At 36.5% G+C, this 27,252-nt stretch overlaps 1 pseudogene; it reads right to left on the bottom strand.

Annotated features, from left to right (window-relative positions):
* Nucleotides 1-6,300: 6,300 nt before the first annotated feature.
* Nucleotides 6,301-27,252, bottom strand: part of LOC127446383 (neuron navigator 1-like) — a 112,180-nt pseudogene continuing 91,228 nt past the window's right edge.

Genomic DNA, 27,252 nt, shown 5'->3' on the forward strand with positions numbered 1-27,252 from the left:
ACTAACAAGTGGCTTTCTTGTGGCCACACAGCTGTTTAGTCCCAATCCTGCAAGTTCTCGTCGCATTGTGTGTGTGGAAATGTTCTTACTTTCACTATTAAACATAGCCGTGAGTTCTACTGTCGATTTTTTACGATGTGACTTCAAGTGTTTTAGTGATCTCCGATCACGATCATTCAAGATATTGATATTAATCACTGCAGTAATGACCCAATCATAGGCTCTTAAGTATCTGCTTATTTAAATCCAAATGGCAACTTTATTTTTGGCCAGGCATCATATGTCTGTCTGTCTAAATAGAAAACACCACAGAGCTGTACATTAACTTGAGCATGAGGAATCACATCTTCAGGATAACATATGACACAAACGCATTTAACGAACTTTGTGGTTTTATTATGACAGATGGACAACGTCTTGGTGGTCATGTTATGAACATCAGAAGCACACCAGTCCTCATGTATAATGGGCATCCTCCTTTCTCTCATACAAACCACATTTCTTAATGACATTATTTTTCTTTAATGATTGTTGTTGCAAATGCAGGGCCACTCTATTTACAATGTATACATTTATAACGTTCTGTACAAAATGGAACTTAAGTTTTACAAATAATCATTTGGGGGGAAATTACAAACAAGAACGTAAAATCATTCCTTTTACAGTATATGACCCCAAATTAGACAGAACACATCCGTAATTCTGCTTCACACTAAGATGACGTGCGTTTACGACATTAAGAAACCCATTGCACAGTGTAACGTACATCATCTACCATCATATAACCTTTTATGGAGTAGTATTGGACTTCTGAATCAATATCAAGCATTGCATGAAGTGAAGGGACTATTCAGCAACTTCTCACCACTTTGTATTATCTTTTGTAACATTCTTCCATGGGTCCTCTGAGAATACTGAAATATTTTACATCAAAATCAATCCATCTGATGCGAAAGATCCAACACTGGTACCATCTACTGTATAGTAGGTTCATTCAAGAGCCGCAACAATGCTTTCGCATTGGCCCAAATTGACCCTAACCAAAGACATCACAATGGCATACAATCACCCTGTGACAGGGTTGAAAGTCTGTCGTTCTTCACTCAACATCCACAATGAATTATTGCAACAAGTGCTATAGTTCACATAAAAAAGGTGCCATGAAAAGATACACTTCATGGCCAAAAGTATGTAAACACGCAATGTTGGCCAAGTAATGTAGCTAAAGAATGTGAGATATAGCAGTAGATATAAATACATAAAGACATAAACAACAGACAGACCTTCAGAAAGCACTTCAATAAAACTAAAATCAATGTAAAAACACTCATAATCCAGTTTTTTTGCAATCACCATCCATATGCTGTCATTACAATTCCTAGATTGACAAAGCAAACAGTAAAAAGTTGCTGAATTGTCGCGTTAAATGAGACTTAGCACAACACAGCACAGCTATCACACGGTTACAGGCACAATAACCAGGAACATGATGCAGACAGTGTAAAATGGCTTTTGTTACACCAACATACCTCTTTAACATGTGATGTGAAATGGGAATAGCTATAATTGGGCAGAAGGAACTGCTAAATTATCTCTTCCCGTTTGCGGTAAACCAGAATGGGATAACACAATGAGATTCATTCCTTCTGATCTATTATCTGAATTCAAATTCAGTGGCACTTTACCAATAACATGCTGCAGTATTTTTACTGCAACACATTATTTTCTTAATCAGCATTGTTGTCTTGGTTTCCAGTAAAATTATCCATACATCTTTTAAACAAGAACAATTTTTGTTTTCTTGTTTTAAGCACAAATCTAACCCTATTTAGTGAGGTTTCAAGGTACAGTATATTCACTGAAAACAAGTCTTAACCCTCCTATTGTCTTAAGAAACTGCACCCTCTTTTTGTACTTTGGGTCATTTTTGACCCGTATTGTAAACCAAAATGCATAAATTCCCGATTAGTGTACAACGGCACTAAAGACCCCCTTTAACGAAAATAGTTTTATTGTGGTCCCAAAATGTATAATGTAGAACAGTATGGACTAAATTCCATATTCCAAATTCCAAAACAAAGTCCAAATTACCACAAACTATGCTGTATTTATAACGTACTCTTCATCTGTCCCGGGTCTAAAGTGACCCTAAGAAAATGGGAGGGTTACTATTGCATACAATTTTGTTTCTCGAATATATTACGTTTGTTTTAAGGATGTTTAGATTATTTTACTGGGAAAAAAAGATGCAAGTGGGCCAAATGCAGCGAAGATACTATTGTGGAGAATTGTTTTATTTTTTTATTTTTTGATGTGCATAAGTTACAAAAGCCATTGCCACACTGTCTTACCTCTGGAATGTAATCAAATATAAATCTCACATGTTTCGACTGGAAGCAGCAGTGCAAATGAAGAAGGCTAATAAAAAGTAATAATTGCCTTTTCTATCCGGCTAATAAACTCCACCAAACCATTTTTGGACTTTTTATTTTTTTGTGTCCATGAAGAGAAGGACCTATGAAAATCATATTTACATAGAAGAGTAATGATAATGTAGGATATATGATGAATAGAAAGGAATAATGGAATGAATTTGAGTTTATATTTTTTACTTTCACTCCAAAGTCCAGTTCTTACATGCATGCTTACATACGAGTAGTATGTTCAGGTACAAAGATGGGAAATTACTGGTTCACCACTGCTTTCTGCGAGTTCCTCTCTTCCCTTACTACACAAGATACCTGGTAAAACATTCGAAGGGAGTGGACATAATTTACGTACACTACATTATTTATGAGAAACGTTGCATTTTGATATATAACACTACTTTAGATAAAAGATTCAAATCTGTAGTGAATTTTCAGGTCTAAAAGATGATTTGAAACCTAAAACTACTACAAAAAAGGATCAAACAAATGAACTTAAATTGTCATTATTCTCACAAGCAAAGTCATTATCAGTTGGTTGTATCTAAAGATGCCCTTAAACACTCTGAAACTAAGACTATTGAATGTCGAGTAGCCATTATTTCTTTAGTGATATCCGATAGCACCAAATAATCAAAGTTAATCTTTATCCTCCAATTTGCAGCATCACATCCGAATGCACTTTTTTGGGGTACTCGTCTCTTGTACACTAAATAAAAGGCTGATAATTAGTAAAGCACTGAGTTTTTTTTTTTTTTTTTACATGCTATAGTTGCACCATTTGCTGCAAAGAGAGCAGTTAACTGAGAAAGTAGATGTATGGAGTGATAATTAAAGGGCCTGAGATAACCAAACCCCTGAGCTCAGTGTCAAAGCCAAGTAAAAGTTTACTACAGCAACATTACTGCGATACAAAGTGCACAAAAGTTTGAATGCTGCTGAACGCGTTCACAGCCAGTTGTGGTTGGGATCTGATATCTTAACAATGCGTTTCTACTCTGCCAGCCTTTAGCGGGAAAACATGTCTCAATTTATATAAGGGGTCTTTAACTACTATGTACTAACATATAAACACATACAATACAATGTACTTATTGTGTAACTACATGTTGTTCTGCAAAATTCTCACAAGATTCACATTTGCTGCTACTGAGTTTAGGTACGGGTAGGTTTAGGAGTAGGGTTAGGGGTAAGGTTAACTATGTAACTACAGATGTAATTAAATGCAGGTACTTTAAATGTAAGTATAATGCAACAACACATGTACATAATAAGTACATTGCATCAAATGCGTAAGTACATAGTAGTTAAAGACACCTAATATAAAGTGGGTCCGGAAAACGGCTTTTGATTCTGTGAACACTGTACCAAGGTTGTTCGCATTCAGAACTGACTTGAGAATGCCTTTTAAACAGGATGTAGAGTTGTAATTCGAGTTTGAATTCAATTACAATGAAAATGGGATGAAATTCAAAGGATTTCATATACTTGCTGTAAGTATAGTTTTTAATGATTTCATTATTCAGTATTAATTACTCATTAACATGTTATCATACACATATCATATGGGGTATTTCCAGAAACATTGGACAATATTAATAATCAAAAAAGTTTTGAAATGCTATCTACAGAAATTTGGTTAAATATATATATATATATATAATTATCCTATATCTAATAATTATCCATGGTGAAAAACACATAATTTCACCACTAATTATAGCTCAATATATTATAAAATCAACAGATTAAAATTTGTATGTCAATATTCCTTTTTATAAAGCTATCTGCAAACTATATGAAAACATTTTGTGGGGCAAAATGAATGGCAAAATGTAAACAAATTTTTGATGGCTGTGTTACATGTTTTTAACAGTATTGCACTTAGCTTATACTGTAGAAATATGTTTAATTAGTCAATAAAATAGATACAAATATTTCAAATAAATTATGTTATTTTTTCAAATTCCAATTCAACATCCTGTGGTCAATTCAATTCAAATTCACACTCATAAATTGAAAGGGAGCTAATTCTTATTTTCTAAATGTTGCTCAATCCTGCCCTCTACAGCAGGAAACATGATATTACACTTAAGTTGTAAGGCATTCACTGTGTTTGCAAGAGAAAGAAAAGGTTTAACAAAGTCTGCATAAGTGTTTCCAAATGTAAAACGTTAGATTATGGCATACGCTCTGGCCAGTCAATGGTGAAAGAAATTAAAGATCTAAAAAACTCAACTCGTTTACATAGCAGCAAAGACTTAAGTGGCCTGTATGGTGGTACATCGGTGAGGAGAAATATACAGGTGCATCTCAATAAATTAGAATGTCGTGGGAAAGTTCATTTATTTCAGTAATTCAACTCAAATTGTGAAACTCGTGTATTAAATAAATTCAATGCACACAGACTGAAGTAGTTTAAGTCTTTGGTTCTTTTAATTGTGATTATTTTGGCTCACATTTAACAAAAACCCACCAATTCACTATCTCAAAAAATTAGAATATGGTGACATGCCAATCAGCTAATCAACTCAAAACACCTGCAAAGGTTTCCTGAGCCTTCAAAATGGTCTCTCAGTTTGGTTCACTAGGCTACACAATCATGGGGAAGACTGCTGATCTGACAGTTGTCCAGAAGACAATCATTGACACCCTTCACAAGGAGGGTAAGCCACAAACATTCATTGCCAAAGAAGCTGGCTGTTCACAGAGTGCTGTATCCAAGAATGTTAACAGAAAGTTGAGTGGAAGGAAAAAGTGTGGAAGAAAAAGATGCACAACCAACCGAGAGAACCGCAGCCTTATGATTGTCAAGCAAAATCGATTCAAGAATTTGGGTGAACTTCACAAGGAATGGACTGAGGCTGGGGTCAAGGCATCATGAGCCACCACACACAGATGTGTCAAGGGATTTGGCTACAGTTGTCGTATTCCTATTGTTAAGCCACTCCTGAACCACAGACAACGTCAGAGGCGTCTTACCTGGGCTAAGGAGAAGAAGAACTGGACTGTTGCCCAGTGTTCCAAAGTCCTCTTCAGATGAGAGCAAGTTTTGTATTTCATTTGGAAACCAAGTTCCTAGAGTCTGGAGGAAGGATGGAGAAGCTCATAGCCCACGTTGCTTGAAGTCCAGTGTTAAGTTTCCACAGTCTGTGAGGATTTGGGGTGCAATGTCATCTGCTGGTGTTGGTCCATTGTGTTTTTTTGAAAAGCAAAGTCACTGCACCCGTTTACCAAGAAATTTTGGAGCACTTCATGCTTCCTTCTGCTGACCAGCTTTTTAAAGATGCTGATTTCATTTTCCAGCAGGATTTGGCACCTGCCCACACTGCCAAAAGCACAAAATTTGGTTAAATGACCATGGTGTTGGTGTGCTTGACTGGCCAGCAAACTCACCAGACCTGAACCCCATAGAGAATCTATGGGGTATTGTCAAGAGGAAAATGAGAAACAAGAGACCAAAAAATGCAGATGAGCTGAAGGCCACTGTCAAAGAAACCTGGGCTTCCATACCACCACAGCAGTACCAAAAATGATCACCTCCATGCCATGCCGAATTGAGGCAGTAATTAAAGCAAACTTTAGCAGTACATATACAGTAAATGAACATACTTTCCAGAAGGCCAACAATTCACTAAAAATGTTTTTTGTATTGGTCTTATGATTTATTCTAATTTTTTGAGATAGTGAATTGGTGGGTTTTTGTTAAATGTGAGCCAAAAATCATCACAATTAAAAGAACCAAAGACTTAAACTACTTCAGTCTGTGTGCACTGAATTTATTTAATACACGAGTTTCACAATTTGAGTTGAATTACTGAAATAAATTAACTTTTCCACGACATTCTAATTTATTGAGATGCACCTGTAGATTTTGACTGTTGTTCTTGACTTTTCCACTTTGAGATGAAGTTTGACGTGCACACTAGTAAGTTTAGCACCTGTTTCCTTGAGTTGTGTATATGGGCAGCAGTGGTGTTGACAGTAAGGGTTCCCGGAGAGATAATTACATACCTATTAGCGTCTGTAAACAGATATATGCAGATATAAGTGCTTTGAAATTATCATGATTAATCGTTCATATTTTTAAAACGTTTTGATTCATATGACACCCTTTATCATGTTTATTTGGACACTACCATGATAATACTATGGTATTACCATGCTATAGGAATATGGCAATTATATATCAAAGGACCATGGTATTAGCATCACTGAATCATGGTTCAGCCACAGTACTGTTGAGAGAGATTTGTTGCTGTGATTTATGTGGATGGATGATGTAATAAATAAATGGGTGAAGTGTACTAACAGCATTTATTGTAACAGTACAGTGTCATCTGCAGGTGTGGGGCATCTGATGGAGATTGGACCTCGGTGTGAGTGTCAGGAGAGATGATGGAGGAGGTCAGGTTCAGAGCGGAGGGAGTTTGAGGTCCGTCTCTTTCTCTGGTGACTCGATGTAATTGGCAGATTCTTGCAGTTTTAACAGCATAGCCATCTGGGAAAAGAGGAGAGATTAGAGGAACAAGAAAACAATGAGACATTTGTGAGTGCTGGTATAGAGAATGATACCATTTTCAACTATTAATTTTATTGAATTTTATCCACTATGGAAATACTCCTCGTATCACTCATAATTCATGGCCATTTATTTAGCAATTAGTATTGTAATAAGTGAGATAATGAGCAGCCAGGTGCTCATTTGTGCAAAATAAACACCAGCAGATCTCCAATGCAAACCAGAGGTGGAATTAAGCTGTTTCTGGAGACTCTGTGGTCTCTTTCTTCTCACTTCATAACATGATATCTACACAAATCAATATTTTGTGTCCATTTATTTTGGGTAATTTGGGATTATATTGGACACTTTGGATAAACGTGCATGCTAAATTAATGAATGTAAATGTATTTATTTATTTAGCAAGTAGTCTTGTAATAAGCAGAATAATGAGCAGCCAGGTGCTCATTTGTGCAAAATAAACACCAGCAGATCTCCAACGCAAACCAGAGGTGGAATTAAGTTGTTTCTGGAGACTCTGTGGTCTCTTTCTTCTCACTTAATAACATAATATCTGCGCAAATCAATATTTCATGTCCATTTATTTATTTCTTTGATAGGTAGCTGTGTAATAAGCAGGATAATGTGCAGTCAGCCGGTCATTATCGCAAAATAAACCCCTTTAGGGTACTGCAACACCACCCTGTCAGGGTTTGTTTTGCAATAACGACTAATATATAAAAAGTCCTAATATATAAACACACACACATAACAGCGTGTTTAGCATGCTACTGACCAGTGGATCTGTCTCAACAGAGCTGGGTGGAGTCTCTTTGTGCGGCCGATCTTCTCCGGGCTGACTGGGGCTGACGGGGTCTGTGCTGGGGGGAGGCAGGTGGCAGAGTTTGGCCTGGTCCTGTTGAGCGGAGGGCCATGGTAAAGACCCCCTCACCCACTCCACTGGATCCTCCCAAACTGACTTCTGCCCATGAACCTACAGTCATACACACAACAGCTTCAGAAACAATACAACTGATGCAAGGTTGGTTTAATCAAAGTTTAACTACCATGGGTCAATGAGAACGACTTTGACCCACCTTAATGCCATCTTTGGCTCCTTCCTGCAGGTATGGAATGATGGAGTGATTCCACAGATCAATGAACCATGTGCGGAATTCTTCTACTGTGACGGGACAGGACAGGAAGAAACAAGGGCCTACAGCAACACAGAATGGAGAAACGTGTCCATGAAATAATTAACTTTATTTTTAAATCAACATCAATAAATTAGGTAAAAATTTATATTAACATATAAAGGAAACTGCTCCATTAACTGTTATGTTCACCATTTTTGCCATAATATGACATTACAATATTGGTATAATACAAAAAAATCACGCGTTTAACAATTACCAATGAGAAAATCAGAGGTGCTGTGTTTTTCCAGGAAGGTGTGCAGGTGGTACCAGAGTCTGGGCACCCAGTCCAGCACCTGCAGCAGATCTTCATTGCGCACACTCCTGGGATCTTCTGCCTCCATGAGCTTTCTGTGCAAGTAACGCACCAGGAACCCGTTGGCTGGCTCCACGTTATTGGAGAACGTCACCATTCTTAATGGATTAAACAGATAAACCGAAACATAGACATAAGTCAAACAAAGCACATGCTACTACACACACACACACACACACACACACACAAACAGTAATGTACTTATACATAAGCAAGGTTGATAAATTCGACGATATTTGGCAATTTTAAGATTATCAGCATCAGTAGCTTGGCTGATTGACAGATGATTGACAGCCTATGTAAATGGATAATGCACTTTGAGCATTTAAATAAATACTGCACAAAATAAATGTTCCATTAGTTTCAGAAATTTTGTGTACATATAATTTGTTAACATTAAATTGTATAATACTGTATATGCAGTGTTGGGTAAGTTACCTAAAAACAGTAATCCACTACAAATTACAACCCCAATTACGAAAAAGTTGGGACAGTATGAAAAATGCTAATTAAAAAAAACGTTGATTTGTAAATAATATTCACCCTTTGCTAGATTGAAAGCACTACAACTACACTTTATATGATGTTTTACCTTGTGAATTTCATAGTTTTTTTTATGTACAGTAATTTCAAATCAGATGATTGCAACACGCTCCAAAAACGTTGGGACAGTCGAGTGTTTACCACTGTGAAACATCACCATTTCTTCTAATAACACTTATTAAGCATTTGTGCACTGAAGACACAAGTTTGTTAAGTTTACTAAAGTGAAATTTTCCACCATTCATCCATTATGTAGGTCTTCAGCTGCACATTTGTACGGGGTCTTCGTTGCCATCTAATGCGCTTAATAATACACCACACATTCTCAGTTGGAGATGGTCAGAACTGCAGGCAGGCCAGTCTAGCACCCGCACTCTCTGCTTACACAGCCATACACTTGTAATCCGAGCAGTATGTGGTTTGAAGTTCTCCTGCTGGAAAATGCAGGAACATCCCTGGAAATGATGGTGCTGGATGGCAATATATGTTGCTCCAAAATTTATACATATCTGTTTGCATTCATGGTGTTCTCACAAATGTGCGAGTTACCCATGCCATGGGCACTGACACACCCCTGGCCCATACAGAAACTGGCTTTTGGACCTGACGCTGATAACAGCTTGGATGGTCCTTTTCCTCTTTGGCCCGGAGAGACACGACGGCTGTACTTTTCAAACACTATTTGAAATGTGGATTCATCGGACCAAAAAACACGGTTCCACTGTTCTACTTTCCATCTCAGATGAGACCGAGACAAGAGAAGTCAGAAGCACTTCTGGACAGTGTTGATGTATGGCTTCTCCTTTGCATAGTAAAGTCTTAATTTGCATCTGTAGATGCAGCGGCGAGTGGTGTTGACTAACAAAGGTTTACTAAAGTAATCCCAATACCATGTTCATGATATCCATTACAGATGAATGATGTTTTTTAAGACAGTGATGTCTGAGGGATCAGAGATCATGTGCATTCAGAAGTGGTTTTCGTTTTGCCCTTTATGACCGAGATTTGACCAGATTCCTTGAATCTTTTAACTATATTGTGCACTGTAGAGGGTGAAATGCCCAAAATCCTTCCAATTTGTCTTTGGGGAACATTTTTCTCAAAGTGCTGAATTATTTGCTGAAGCATCTGTTGGCAAATTGACAAGTCTCGAATGATCCTTGCTCTTGAAGCACTAGGTTGTTTTTGGAGGCTCCCTATTTACTATGACAAGATTTCCTCACCTGTTTAACATTTCCTGTTTCACATCCTGTTTCCTGTTTTCCCATTTCCAAACACGGCCCATAACTCATGTTCGAAAAGAAATACTTCCTGAATACTGCGCAGTATACAATGTACAATGCATGCTATTTTAAAAAAGTTTTACGTAAAACAGTAGGCATTGTTCCATGATAAACATTTCAAACAGTAGTATGCTACACTGCTGTCACATGACCACATCACGTTGCATGTGAGCTGTCATCTTGGAAATAAAAAACTGTTAATTTGGTATAGAAATGTCTCTTGGCAGTCTGATGTACTGAGTCAAAAAGAGATGTTAAAAATCTCTGTAATAACATGCAGTTCATTCATCATTTCACAAACAAATTACAACAACCTTAGATAGTAATGTTAGTAATGTTTATGTTAGTACCCACCTGAAGCTGAGGTGTAGTCCATGGTTCGGGGTCATCTTCACTGGCTGATTGGTTGTCCCTATTATATATGGACTGAAAAGGGAGACAAAATAGCTCTTAAAACTATTAAAATAACCCAACCACTTGGAAACCTACTAGTCTTGCCAATATGGAGTGTATATACTGTAGAGTATGTACTCACCATTTATGATATTTACAGGTTAAAGCACCATTAACAAGTTCACTGATGGATGCCGCATCGTGCACATCATCCAGGATGACAACCAATGGGATTTCTGCTGTGTTGCTCTCTCGATCAATCTGATTGGCTAGATTGGATAGGTAGAGCTGCAAGTCCTATTGGGATAAAATGACAAAACCCAGTAAGATTGAATGATTAATTAAAATGGACCCCATGTCCGTGGTCTTATTGTGCACGATTCATCAGTGCAATTTATTATTTTACAATATACATACACATCACATTGACATCACATAGGTTGTATGGACTATTGAATAATGTAAAAAATTTGCTAAACATATATATTTTTTTACAATTGCCAAAAACAAACGAAGAAGAATGTGAAAGTGGAAGTGGAGATTTATAGTAAAAAAGGACTTAAATATTGATCTGTTTCTCACCCACACCTATTATATCAATTTAGAAGACATGTACTGTATTTAAACACTGGAGTGGTATGGATTACTTTTATGCTGCCTTTATGTGCTTTATTGAGCTTCAACGTTTTGGACCCTCTTGAATTGCAATGAATGGATCTACAGAGCTCCAGATATTCTTCAAAAAATCTTCATTTGTGTTTAGCAGAAGAAAGAAGAAAGAAAGTCATACACATCTGGGATGGCATGAGGGTGAGTAAATGATGAGAGAATTTTCATTTTTGTGTGAACTATCCCTTTAATGCCAGTGCGGACGTCTACTATTTATATTAAGATCACATACTGTAATAGATTTTAGTGTGACACTTTAATGATGTGTTTGGAAACAACAAAAAATGATTGCTAACAAGATGCCCATATCCAGTATCTCAAGGTCATTGCCTCTCTGTCTGATTTTCCCATTTTACCTTGCAGGACTGGCGGTGCATATTGAATGTGACGGCGATGGCGGGCGTGACCTCTCGAGCGCTGCGCTCCACCAGGTACTCTGCGAGCCGGTAGGTGAGGTAGGTCTTTCCTGTGCCGCTGGGACCCGATAGGATCAGCCGCCGGTGTTTGAGCAGCAGACTGATGTAATGCTGCATCATGGGTTTTGGTATCAGTGTCTCAAACACGAGAACATCTACACACTTCTCCTTCAGACCTGCAATTACAGGAGACAGTGTGTATGAAACTGAATGGCAATAGAGTGCAACAGTAAAAATTCCCTTCATTTTGTTTCTACAGGCGAATCTACGGAGCCCCTTAGGTGGGACTGGGCGGGAAACATTTTTCTGAAATGAAATTTCTTACCATGGTTACAGTAACCATATTTTAACCTTGATATTCATAGCAAAACCATAAGAATAATACTGGAGAATGAAGACAATGGTAATAAAAATCATGATTTTGTAGTTATTATGGTTTTACTACAATGACCATGGTATTTGAAGTAAAACCATATTAAACACAAGATTATTAAAACCAAGCCAAAAACAAAAAAAACATGGTTAGCCCACAGTCATGGTTACTACAATATTACTATAGTAAAACCTGGTTTCTGCCAGAAAACTATGGTTACTACAGCCTACAACAGGGGTATTCAATTAAAGTTCCAAGAGGTCCGGTCTCTCCATTTCCTTCCCAGCAAAGGTCCGGACAATAACTTACATGGTGTTCGTAGTTAGTATAGCTATGAAATGACATAAGGAATGGTAACTGTTTGAAATAGTAGGCCTAACTGTAAATGTCCAAGTTGGCAGTAATAGTACTTTGTAAAAGAAAAAACATCAAAGTCAAAACAGTCTCTTTAAAACTGGGCAAGGTTTAGCACATTGGGGCTCCAGAGACAAAGCCAAAGTAGTAGGGTTTGAGCAGGGGTGGATTTAGTGATTTGGGGGCCCTAGGCAAAGTACAGGCCCTCTTCAATGACACACATTTATGTCGATTTTCTCTTAAAGGTGTTGTAAGCTTTTTATTATTATTATTATTTTATGGAATGGTACGGAGAAAATATTACTACGTCCTGAAAGATATCACTGAAATACAATAAGTGTCCTGAGATACCTCATCGGTCTCTGTGACAGCACTAGACTGCAAACAAAAATGTGTCCCTGGTTGTGTCTTTCTCCCTGGTTGTGCTACATTTCTAAAAAGGAGCGAATAATAATGTCTGACAACACATTATACAAAAAACACAATCTGGCAGCTATGAACTACAATACTGTGCAAAAGTTTTAGGCACGTGTGAAAAATGTTGCATAGTGAGGATGTCTTCAAAAATAATGCCATAAACAGTTTTCATTTATCAATTAATGTCATACAAAGTCCAGTAAACATAAAAAAAGCTAAATCAATATTTGGTGTGGCCAACTTTGTCTTTAAAACAGCACCAGTTCTCCTAGATACACCTGGACACAGTTTTTCTTGGTTGTTGGCAGATGGGATGTTCCAAGCTTCTTGGAGAATTCGCCACAGTTCTTCTTTCTATTTCGGCTGTCTCAACTGCTTCTGTCTCTTTATGTAATCTCAGACTGACTCGATGTTCAGTGGGGGGCTTTGTGGGAGCCATGACATCTGTTGCAGGGCTCCCTGTTCTTCTATTCTAATCATTTCTATTTGCAAAAGTAATGTTTGGGAGTCTAACATTTATATTTCCTATTGACACACTAAAGCTGAAGATATAAATAACCATCTTAAGACAAATGCTTTTGTGAAACATCTTAAATGCCTAAAACTTTTGCACAGTACTGTACTTACTCTTTCTTAATGCACTTTTCCTCCATCAAATTGACCTTGAATTAACTATATTTTAGTATATAAGACTAAAAGTTGACTGCATGTTTCGAGAAGGCTTTGATCAACTTTTAAATTTGAAAACATAAAAACATTTTCTAGATTTACGCTGCAAAATAAGGCAAAAATTAGTCAACAGTCTGAAGTCCTGATTCTGCTGAATTTTTTTCTCTCCACAAATTCAATTCAAACTGAACTAGCAACAATGTAGCTTAGCTTGTAACTTGCAACAGAGTATACGGTGAAATCACATGAAACTGTCCGAGCGGTTTGGCTCACTTTCACCTGTTTATGAACTTGTGTAGACGCATAAAACCTTGGAATATTCCTTTACAGTCTGATCTGAGGGAGGAGGGGGTTGCTTGTATTGATGGTGAAAATAACAGTGATCTCAATCATATCGGTGTTGTAACAGTGATATTTAAAATTTCAGCACACATTATTTAGCATTAATGATAATAAAAAAGCATAGGGGCCCTTGGCTTCTGGGGGCCGTAGGAGGTTGCCTACCTTTGCCTAGTGCTAAATCCACCCCTGGTTTGGGGGATCTTCTACCAAAAGATTAAAATATTTCAATGAGTTCATCAATCGAGAGCACTTTGTTATAATATTAAAAGATAAAATCAACTGTTCATTTTGAAACTGAATGACAACAGTCCAGTGTTTGTGTTTTAATATTTTCAGATACTCAAGGGGAATAGGAGGCCTTGTGACTATTGAGGAAATATACTGTTTGGGGGTTCAGGGGTATCCCCTGAGAGTACATTTTGAAAATGTAAAAGTCTGAATGGACTATTTTGAAAATGAAAATCTACCAACAACAAACAATGTACAAACAAATAGTGAAGCTTAAAATACTGTTCGCTAAAGTTAACTAGGCCTATAAATGGTCAGACTATCAAATAATGGAAACGTTCTCATGAGAACTCCACTATACTACTAGTAAAATCACTTTTTTGGTTGTTTTTCCTTGACATTTATGCAAGAGATGATCTTTGATTAATTTTCACATAAATAAACTGTTTGTGAAAGGCTCAAAACATGCTGATTAATAAAGCTAATTTTAGACGAAAAAAAAAAAACGTTATAGTTCAAAGGCGCTCTGGAAGCACATTGTCCTGTTCACAAACCTGGCTTAGCTAAACGGTCAGATTCATTTCTGACACATGAAGTTGAATTCACTTCACTTCATTCTCGTTTTCTGCAGTGTGTTTTACAAAAGATGCCAGTATCCATCTATATTGCTGCTCACTGTATTTCTCTGCTATGGTCCACTGTCATTAAAATAAGCGGGTCTGCAACTCTGTGCGCAGAGCCAATGACCAACCCATCTGGCACCAACAATCATTCATGTGATTATCTAATCAGCCAATCGTGTGGCAGCAGTGCAGTGCATAAAATAATTCAGATATGGGTCAGGAGCTTCAGTTAATGTTCACATCAACCATCAGAATGGGGAAAAATGTGATCTCAGTGATTTGGACCGTAGCATGATTGTTGGTGCCAGATGGGCTGGTTTGAGTATTTCTGTAACTGCTGATCTCCTGGGATTTTCACGCACAAAAGTCTCTAAAATTTACTCCGAATGGTGCCAAAAACAAAACACATCCAGTGAGCGGCAGTTCTGTGGACGGAAATGTCTTGTTGATGAGAGAGGTCAACAGAGAATAGCCAGACTGGTTCGAACTGACAAAGTCTACGGTAACTCAGATAACCGCTCTGTACAATTGTCGTGAGAAGGATATAATCTCAGAATGCTATTCTGATATGAGGGTTGGCGCTGTTTTGACGGCATGAGGGGGACCTACACAATATTTGGCAGGTGGTTTCAATGTTGTGGCTGATCTGTGTATTACATTTTTTTTATTATTATTATTTTTCTTACTATGATGGACACAGACCAGATGCAGTTTAATGTTCAACCAAAAACCCAATGATAACCAAAAAAATTAAGGTTTGGTGCATAAGACAGGACTTTTAACTATAAACAAGCCTGAAACACACCAGGGACTCTATTTTAAATTAATGAAGATTTGGCTCCATTACAATGCTCAATAGTTAGATAGGCTATTTACCAAATTAAGGTTTTTATAGCCTAAATATTCACCAGAGGAGGTTTAATGAGGAATAAGGTTTATTATTATTCACAAGATATGACGTTGGAGACACAATATATGTGCTGACGTGGCATGTTTCTTTATAGTCGTATTTTTCTTTGCATGTCCTCGCTTCAAAATATGCATTGAAGTGAGGATAAAAACATGGAAAAATACTGTCAATGAGGAACATGGATAAATAAATAAAAAGTATCTAAATATTTGATTCTGACTGGTAGAGATAGACCGATATATCAGTTTTACCAATTAATCAGTGCAGATATTTGCTTTTTGGAACTATCGGTTATCGGTAAATATCTATGCTGATACTTGCCGATAATGATAGTTCTAAAAAGCAAATATCTGCACCAATTAATTGGTAAAACCGATATATCACTCTACTTTTACCAATCAGAATCAAATATTCCAGAAACTGTGTAATAAGTCAAGGGATTTCATTCTATTGTTACCCACCAACTTCACTGCACTGACCTTTCAGGGCCACACTGATACAGGGCGAGCCTTTCGTGTAAAGGCGTACCGGTAGGGTTTCGGGCGGCTGTGCACCCAAAACCCTCTTGAGATGACTCAGACTGTAGCTGTAGATGGAGTCCTGCGAGAGACCGAGACTGGAGCTTGGGTCCACCACTGTTAAATACTCCTTCAGGAACAGAGAATGAGAAGCGATGATCTTTTCACGCTCTGCAGGCGTTTTAATTTTGAAGATATGTCTAGACTTGTGAATGTTTTTGTTCCATAGAAGAAGTTTAGTTCACTCACTTTAAAAGCCCAGCTAACTGCAGAGTCGAGAGCAAACCAGTCCGTCCGTCCGCTGATTTTCACCGAGCCAATGAAAAACTCCTGCTGTTTTACCTCCTAAGATTGAGAATTTGGGTTAAAATGAGCAGATTATAAAGTTATGAATGCACTCGGACCACATGTAATTTGATAAATGTCAAATAAAGCAAAAAGCCACTCAGAACCATGATTTACAGTGATTTTACCAGTCTAAAACCTGTGGTAAACTGTGGTAAAATCACTGTAACACATGGCACCTCATGGCTTATTGCTTATATTTATAAAAAAGCAGAAACATCAATATGATATAGGAAACCACAGTTCTTAATTACATTTATAATTATTATTATTATTATCTAAATAAATTCTTAAAATTTTCCATCACATAATATAGATCGCTAGCCAAACTGTGAATTGTTTATGGGTGTCAAGAGACACTTTTATTTAAATTATTAAATAGATTATTAATTACATTAAATTGAATAAAATTACCAAAAATTCAATTATTAAATATATATATATTTTTTTATATTTACTTAATTGAAATTAATCTTGAATTCAATAACATGACTCATTTAATCAGTTTTTAGAGTCAGAAATATCCGTTTTATTATGTATAATATACTGTATTGGGTGCTAGATCATTAGTATGCAGCTGCTTGTAGGAAATACTCACATCTTGAAATATGTGCTGATTTGGCATGCGAACAACAACTCTGACAAGGCTTTCATCCTTTTGCAAAGTCGTGGTGGGGCTTTGAAAGACATCTGTGAGAAATATAATATAAAGAAAGGAAACGCAGAACTTAAAGAATGATAATTTATATTTTATCCAGTTAATAGAATATTTTAATCATGTGTGTTTTCATAAAAGGAGTACAAATGTTACCTGGGTAAGGCTCATTCTGACCCGCACCAAAGCTTTTGCTGAAAGACGACACTGATTGCCGTGGTGACGAGATGCCCGATGATCCGAGCCCAGATGACTGGGAGGTGGAGCTTGGCGGTCGGGAGGAGGGGCCACCAGTCTTCAGCTGGTCATTCTCCGCCTTCAGGTTTTCTACCGTAAGCTGTGAATTTAAATGGCAAAGCAGGAACTTGTAATTATCAGCCATAACTCATAGGGATAGTCCCCAAAAATGAAACTTCTGTCATCATTTATTCTCCCTCGTGTAGTTCCAAACCTGCATCTCATTTGCATATGTACATTTTCTAATTATTTTGAAACTGGCATTGTTTCTTGTGTGTCGTTACTGAACGCGTCAAGCTTAAATATGCAGAAGTGAGATTTCAGAGCTGTCGCGGAGGGGAATGTTCAGTACATAATGACTTAAATTCGGTCTGTTCCTCACACAAAGCTATCGTATGGCTTTAGAAGACAAAGAATATAGTGCACAAGTCATATGGACTACTTTTATACTTTAAAGGTGCTTTTTTGTCATTTATGAAGCTTGACAGCCACTGGTGACTGTATGCTTTCACTGGATAGAAAAGGGCAGTCTTAAAAAATTCCATAAAAGTATTTTTGGAACAACATTAATTACACAAAAACCTCTTCAAATCATGTTGGTCTTATGTGATTAAGTCATGTAAATGGTATCACACACCTGCATGTTGGTCATGGCCTCTTGCAGCTGCTCGAGCTGATGAGCGGAGCTCAGCGCCTCTAAACGAATATCCGTCAGTTTGCGTTCTTTCTCCCACAGTTCTGTGCGTAACTCGGACACCACCTTCTCATCTTGTTCTGTGCCCTCACATGACCTGACGTAAACAAAAGCAAACTATGAAGGGTCAAAATGCCTCTAACATTTCAATAGTTTTTAGCAGAGGTGGGAAAAAGTCATTGTTTTGCAAGTCACAAGGAAGTCTCAAGTCTTTGCATTTAAGTCCCAAGTCAAGACAGGCAAGTCCAAATCAAGTCTCTAGTCCTCAACTTTAAGCATCAAGTCTTAAACAAGTCATTAGTGTTCTTTGCCCAAATTAGTGTCCAAGTATTAATTACTATAATAATTACACCCTCCACAGCATCAGCACATTCTAGCACAATGTGTGGACTTTTCAGACCCCTTCCCCACTATAGGCAAAATTTCCTACTTAATGTTAAATGAACGATCTGGAACGATTTCAACGTTACACCATCTGACCAGCTTAAATATGGGACAAATTGTGTACCATATTTATTCAATATGGGATGCATCGTTTCATCTTTAAATACAGGATGATCAAGTATTTTACGGGACGGGTGGCAACCCTACCTTCGTTGGTCCACAGTGCATCTTTTAGCTGGTTTCAGCAACGAGGCATGCAAAATAATTCACGCCCAAACTGTAGTTGCAGTGCCGTCAAGTCATGCGACTCGAGTCCACAACCCTGGTTTTTAGTGTACAACAATGCACTTTTAAATCATTTGTCCTACCCAGATGTTGAGGTGGAGGCTGTTGCAGGGCCGTTTTCAACATCATGGTGGATTTTGGGCGACGAGGGCACCGAGGCGACTGGTGTAGCGATCTCCTCGATATCTGCATATGATGCTTTGGAACCCTTTTTACTGAAGGCCTTGTTGAAGGAGCTTCTTAACTGTATGTACAGAAAAGCAGAGAAATGACGGGTGTAAAGCATAAACTTTATCTTGTGGAAACCTATCTTTTTCTCTTTAAAAATTTGTATGGATTTGCAGAGTGTTAGTATAGAAGACCTGCATTCGTAATGACAACAAATAGCAACAAAATGCAAGATTATGACATTTTCGACAAAAAAACAAACAAACAAGTCAAGTGTTTGATATCATTGTAAAGAAAACTTTAAAACAAATTAATGACATAGATTATGATGCATTCTGAGACTCTCAGCCTAAAAAAAACTGCTTATTTTACATTATATATCTCTAAGGGTAAATAACATTTTGTTCCCAATCATGTCAACTGTATCTAAGAAAAAATAAGTGTTGATAAGACAAAGTAATCAAAAGTTACAGCACTACAAAAATAATTGATCACAGTGTCCAAAATGTCTCCATACAGCCTCTCCAAACAAATAAACATAATAATTGTAAATAAGAACTAATTACACATGGAAACACAACGATGACTAAAGGTTTGCATAGCATGGAGACATAATTTTAGTAATGAGATTTCACAGAATGAGTACCATTTGACTCGCTGAATCTGTGTCATTCATATGGCGCCATCTCCTGGTGGCCATATGTAACATTGTGCTTCGTGTGGATTATCTAATGATCTATGAATCCGATTACCTTGTGTGTGGGCTTGTTTGAAAGATAATCACCTCCTCTAACGGTATGTAATATTTTATGTTGTTTATTTTTCATGAAGTTCTATGCCAAAACGTGGCATATAAGCAACACCAACATAAATGTCAAAGACATATACTTGGCTATTACTCTCTATATTTTTGTCTGTGAGTAAAACAAATATGCTGGTTGTATTTACGCATTCTAAGCTTTCTAACAACATATGACACATGGCTATTTGATTAGTTTAATGTTTTTACTGATTACAATAATACGTACAGTGCAAAGTGCTTTTTTTTTATTATTATAAATTATCAAAACGGAACACTTCTGATTTGTCTGCAAATTTCAAAGCACTTGCTCAGTTTTGGTCATAATGCCTGCATGCATTGGAAAGTAGAGCTTCTAAGCTTTCAAACGACACCTATTTTGTGTTGGTCAAGACTGTAGTTATTAATAGTTTGACAGTTTTTTTTCTTGCGGGCCCGCCGGCGGAGCTTAATTGGTTAAAGAATGAAATTATGAAGAATAGTGCGCCAACAGAAACATTATGTGTTACATAATTTTTTTTTCCAGTCAATACGCCTTTAGGGTGAATCTCATCTGGGTCTGGGTCATATTTCCAAAATCACAAGAAATTAAAAATATCTTTTGCATATCATGACATAACATGCATCTCAGTACTTTAAACATCTTACTAAATTAAAATCAGTACAACAAAAACCAACATGATGCATACATACTTTTCAATTTATATCTTTAATCATGTTTCTTTCATATTACACTGATGTGAATTATTTGTTATTTATTTGTTTGTATTACATTTATAAGAATTTGAGTTTGATTGACTCAAAGAAAATGTACAGTATATATTTTAGCCGATTTTTATAATTTAGACATTTCAATATCATAACAAAATTCCATCAAAATTAATTGAAAATAAAAACTTAAGTTTTATTAATTTTTAAAAAACATTAAACAGTTCAATGCGTAAATCTTAAAAAAAAAAAAAATATATAAAATATTTTTCAGTGTTATAAAAATGTCACAATGCAAAATAATCTCAAGTGTCCTAAAATTGTTTTTTTTTTTTAAGGGGGGGGGACACGTCCTTCATGAGATTCATCCTTTAAAGTATTGTATTTTGGATTGTACGCTATTCTACCATTAATAAGCACAATAAAACTACAAGTTTAACATTAAATTCTACTGACAAAAAACTTTTGGTGAGACAACAAACTTATTGACATAGAGTCTGTTGAACAGCATGATATTGATGAAGATAACAATGTAGACTTTGTATACACAAAGTTTGAGATGGATGGGATGGGGGTGTGATGGCTAAATGACTCACCTCATACACCTGTAAAAGAGGAAACAGGAAAGCATGGGGAAAAGATCACAATCATATTTAATTGCAACGTTGGAACTGTCCATGACAATAGCAAACAATACCACACATCCAACTTAACAGGATCTTTGGTATCGCAATGTTATTCTTTGTCATAATCACACGTGTCTTAAGGACTGAGGATTTCATGCATTGTATTAGCATGTTAAACTATAACACGCTGTGTTTGGAACATGGGAGCTGGTTTATTGCTGGGGTCAACCGTGCAGATTAGCTTGGACCAGCTAAAGTCCCATATTTCCTTATCCTGTCAACTTCCTCACCCAGCTCTTCTTCTTCTTCTTCTTAGCATCTTGTTCCTTCAGACTGCCAGCACTCGAGTGACTGGTGATGCTGTTCAGACTGGAGATGCTCTCTGTTGAGTTCTGCCGGTCCATCTGCAGCTCTGAGGGGGAAAATGTGTCATAAAGAAGATGCTTTATAGTCATAGTGATTTACAGTACACTTATTACTAGAACAATTCTCCTTTTGTATGCATTTCCCACTTATTTATATAGTCATGCATCTCGATCTGTCTAATAGTTTCATAGTCAGATCCAAACCTTTGGGTGTGGTTTCAGGGTTATTGAGCGCCCCTTGAATGATGGCCTGTGCCTCTGTGTTCTTGGTCTTCAGGATGTCTATGGTTTCCCTCAGGTCCTGTAGCTCAGAATCCTAAAATCAGAAGATGACATTATGTACTGGTTTTACCAAGCAAATTCCTAAAGTGCCATCTTTCTGCAACACACTAAAGCAGAGACTGGGGCTAGTTGTCACACCTTTTACCCCAGCAAATATTTCTCGGAGAAGGTTTATTTTTGAAAGTCGATTTCTGCTGTCTTGATTACAAAAAGCATTTTCACCACACTTACCCAGGGAAAAAAAAAGATACAAATATATAGTGGGGCATGTTGTCACACTATAAGGGGTAATTTGTCACAATAAAGCTTGCCACTAAACCAGTGGCGCATGTTTCATGCGAACAGTGATGGGGGAACGTGTCCCCACCATTGCAATCATAAAATCTTCAACTCTCTTTAGACCTACATCTGCATTAAACAGCCGATTATTGGCTTTTCAGCACAATTTAAAAAGTAAAACAACTATGAAGCACCAAACGATTCATGAAACAAGAAGAGTGGAAAAGGTAACATACAAAAATATCAAAACATTATTTTGGCCACCAAATATTGATAAATTGTATAAATTTATGACATTAAAAACACGTGACAACCTGCCCCCGACCTGATATTTCTGAAAAATACCTTTGTCCTTAGAACACATTTAAACCTTTTTGTAAAGTCAGCCTTCATAACATAGTTGACTCTCGTCCTTATGTTCGCCAGAGTGGTCTGATCATGCTCGCTTAACAAAAATACAACAAAAGTATGATTATAGTGAAAATTTACATTGGATGGTAGAATTCACAAAATTATTCTAATTTAAGATGGTTTTGAATAACAGGTAGGCGTTTCAAACCAACATACAAAACATCTGCTAGAACCTTGTCGCCACTGAGCCCTAAAAAAAATCAGAGATTGAGAAAACTTAAAAAATGAAGGCAACAAGCTTAAGCTTCTTTTTGTGTGTGTGTGTGTGTGTGTGTGTGTGTGTATTTTTTGAGAAAAAGTTTTCTCAACTTAAGTTCAAATGAGATAAATTAAGTCCAACAAACTCAGAAGTTTTAAGTTTAGCTTGGCATAAATATAGTGTTTTTCCTGGTTCAGAAAATTGAGTGTTTGGAACAAGATATTCTTTGTTAAGCAGACTTAAAACTGAAAAAACTTGTTCCAAAGTGAACACTAATCACCCAACAAACAAAAACACAACTTCACTGAAAAAATAAATAAAATAATGTGTGGTGAAGTAAATATAGCAGAAAAGATTAAGTACTTTCTACATAGAATACGTGAGTTTCAGCATTAACTTAAAAATATTAAGTAAATTCTATATTCAAACATGTAAAATTAATAGACCTTTTTCACAGACTGTGATGACGCGTTTCCGCCTTATTTAGCAGCGTAAATCTAGCACATTTTTTATATGATCATTTTTTAAAATATTGAGTGTAAGTTTATAACATTATTCTTTGTGTTATATTACCCTGGAATTAGTTTTAAAAAACGAATTACTACAGCTGTGAGGGGGTTTCTATTACAGCTGCTGAGAGAGTGACAGTAAATTTGGCATCTTCTCCCATCTGACTGTCTTAATCCACCGCTCTCAATTTTTTTCCTCTTCTGGAAAGTCATTCAAATGAAATAGTGAAATTTTTCTTTTGCTCTTGGAGCAAATGGGTAAATGAAAATAATATTTGCTGTGATCTCCCATTCACTCCCATTCACCGCTGTCGAAGTTTACCCTGCAAACGTTTACTTCCGCGCTCCAAAACCCGTAGTGTGAAAAAGGTCTATACTCTGGCTTATAGGTAAATGTTATTTACGATTGTTTGATATTTTTTACAATGTGTCATCATGTTTTAATCCTAAAGTAAAAAATATCATCATATTTATTTGCTAATTTGAGTCAATTTCGCAGTTACATAAAATAAGTGCATTTTATTTAACATTTCGAAGCTAGTGTTCCCAGCATGCACTGGGCTTGAATAATTAATTAGCTTGGTTTCACTGTTAGCAAGTTTATTTACACTGCTTTTATTATTAATTTTGTTGTTATGTAGCTGTTTTATATTGTGTATTTCAGCACAGCTGGATGGCTGTATTGACCAATCGGCATCAAGGACTAGAAAAAACAAAAAGATAAATTTTCTAAAAGTATTTGACCTTTTAAAGACTTCTTTTTCAGGTCACTTATGCACTAAAGTGTCTTACACTAACCTTCTGCTCTGAGGTGGTTGAAAGACTTTGCAGTCGTGCAGTCATCAGCGCCAGACTCTGTTCAAACGCCGCAACCAGGTTCGCCTGCAGACAGGTGTGTGTTAGTGTGTGAAACACGCCACAGATCATTACTCATGACACAACAGAGACACACCACACACTCAGACGTGTGTGTATCCATCTGGACTGGGAAAGAGCGACAAGAAAGGACTGGAATCGAGCTGTGGAAATGGTTGAATGGAGGGAAGATGAAGAAGAGATGCTGAGCTGGACGCTGGACAGGACTAAAACGTGAGGTTGCCATGTAAAACACACACGCTACAGAAAGCATGTGTGTGTTTGAGAGAGAGAGAGAGAGAGAGAGAGAGAAATATGGAATTCACTTGATTAAAAATATACAATATCCGTCATGCTGTCTGGCTCTGATTCATGTAACACATGCTAGTGCATTACAAATCAAATTATATACAAAACAAAAACCTTTTCTTTTTTAAATCTCAATTTGTGCACATTTGTGAATGCATGACTGACTTTATAGGTGATTCAGGGTTCCCACAACTTTTGACCCAATACATTTTCTTCACCTTTTCATGAATTTCTGAGTCGGTCCTGATTACTGGATAGGGATTTTTATAAATACATTTATTTTGCACTCACAAAGAGCAATTTTTTAGAGATAAGCATAACTAGGAAGATCAAAGGTTTGGACACACTTGAATGAATTTGTTTCTCGTCTTAAAATCTTCAAAACCTTTTGATCTAAAAGTGCATTTCTAAATACTCAGCTTTAATTTTGTAGACAAATATAAGGGCGTTTCTTCAACTTCAGTCAGTTGTATGTCCCAGGGGTAGATTAACAGATTTAAACTTTTTCCTGTTTGTTTTAAATGAAGGTCATATTAAAACTTGCTTGGAAACTTTCAAATGCCTTTTATGTATTGATTTGTACTGTTTTAGTCTTGTCCCAGACTCAGACTTTCAATATTAAATTATGAAAACACATTATAAAACACACATTTTTACATGTTTAAAACTATAATCATCTAAACAAAGAGTCAAATAAACATAATTAGTTTCAATATTTATTGTGAGAATTTTTTTTTTAATTATTATTATTTTTTATTATAACTGTCCCACAGTTGTGGGGTCATTTCCACCGCACCAATTCGTCCCCCAACACATTGTTTTTTTTTTTTTCAAAAGTTAGTGTTCTTGTTAACCATGATAAAATATGAGGCAAGTGATGTTTGAAGAAAGCTAAGAAAAATCATCACTTGTGAGCAGAATATTTGTATTGGCAGTAATTTCCAATGAAGCCCAAATTTTTCTAAATTATGCAAAAAGTGTGAAAATATTATTTAATTATTTGTATTTAGGATACATACAATTTTCTATATGAAATTAGCCTTAGCAAGATAAAGAAGTCGAGCATTTTATTTGAAAAATGTTAAATCAGCGTATTTCCATCGGCGTCATTTCCACCACAGAATTCTATTAAACACAATACAGAATTTGAGATGTGCTGGAAATGACACTGTGGTGGGAATTTTCATGCCTTTCAGAAAATAAATATATAAACAAATCAACTGTGATGCATGTACATACACTGTTGGACATTGTTAGTAGACTATAATTTATTTATTTATTTATTTATTTATTTTAATGAGACTCCACAGTGCTATAAAAGTGCCCGAAATTGAAGAAAAATCCACACATTTTGCCTATTTATGGTATTTATGTTATTCTTTACTAAACGAAAACTTCAGCACATTTTTTAATAAATGAGTTGGAGTGGATAGTGAAGGAAAAGCAGTCAACAAGTGTCCAACATACATGGGAACTCCTTCAAAACTGTTTAAAAGCCATCTCAGTATGCACCTCATGAGTGTGCAGAGTTGGACTCAAGACAAGGTGTGGATACTCTGAAGAAGCTAAAATATACTATAGTTTTGATTTGTTTAACATTTTTGGTGACTACATAATTCCCATACTTCTATTTGTGTTATTTCATAGTTTCCATGACTTTACAATTATTCTAATATGTGTAATAATAATAATAATAATAATAGTAATAATGAATGAGTGGGTGTGTCCAAACGTTTGACTTTGGTAGTATATGTTCACTATAAAAACGTCCATAATGTTTCAATGGGAACCCTGGTGTTTGTTTTTGTTTATAACTCCTCATGAGCCCCCTTCACAGCACCCAGCATCAGCTGCACTGATCAACAACACTATGACATCATCAACACACGCCCAGATGAGAACGCAGACAAATGAGTTTCACTTGACATCATCAGTCAGCGCCAGACTAAGAATGGGGGGCCTGCAAAGGGGGACAGAGACATGCAACAGTGACGGGCGGGGCTGCGAGTGACAGTCCAACAAACCTGGCCTGTCTGCAACCGCCAGCAGCCCGCAGGACGCAGCCAGTCATCAGAGACCAGGAGAAGATGTCAGCCGAGAGAGAGGGACAGTGCTGTTAGGACTATAGGGCCATGATACTCATATACACACAAACAAACATCCATACAGTGGCCCCGGGAAGTATTGGGACACTTTAGCCACACCAAATGTCATTGCATTAGATAACAAAATGTCAAACCGAGTGGATTTATTTGAAAGAAAACGAGCACGCTTTTCAAGCAAAACATTTGTCAAAAACAAATTCGTTAATGATTAAATAACAGATACATTATTTAAAATTATGACATTTCCAAGTTATAATACAAGTTAAGCTTAATCAACAGCATTTGTGGCATAATGTTGATTTCCACAAAAAATGTACTTTCACTAGTCACTAGTTTATTTAAAAAAAGCAAAAATAAAAGACACAGTAATGCACTTACAATGGAAATGAATGGGGGCCAATCCGTATACGTTAAAATACTCACTATTGCAAAAGTATAGCCAAGACGCAAACAATATATGTGTTAACATGATTTTAGTGTGATAAACATCACTTACTAAGCTTATCAGTGTAAAGTTATATACAATATTCCAATGTTGTTATGATGATGTATCACACTAATATGTTAACATGCATAACGTTTACGTATTGTGGCTATAATGTTTATGGACTGGTCCCATTCACTTCCAATGTACACTTAACAAAAAAGGACTTTTGCAGCTTGTTTTCAGCAATTTACTTAATTAAAATGAACTAAAGCAACACAATTCTAGAACATTTTGTCGCAACTTGATTTCATTGTGTTCTATCCATTTGAATTTGTAAAATGGAAGTTTACTTAATCCATTTGAGTTGGGACTACATGAATACTTTTTGTTTTGTTAATGTAGCATTAATGAAACTTTAGGTGAAGGTTAAAAT

This window comes from Myxocyprinus asiaticus, chromosome 9, assembly GCF_019703515.2.
Source record: "Myxocyprinus asiaticus isolate MX2 ecotype Aquarium Trade chromosome 9, UBuf_Myxa_2, whole genome shotgun sequence".
Lineage (NCBI taxonomy): Eukaryota > Metazoa > Chordata > Actinopteri > Cypriniformes > Catostomidae > Myxocyprinus > Myxocyprinus asiaticus.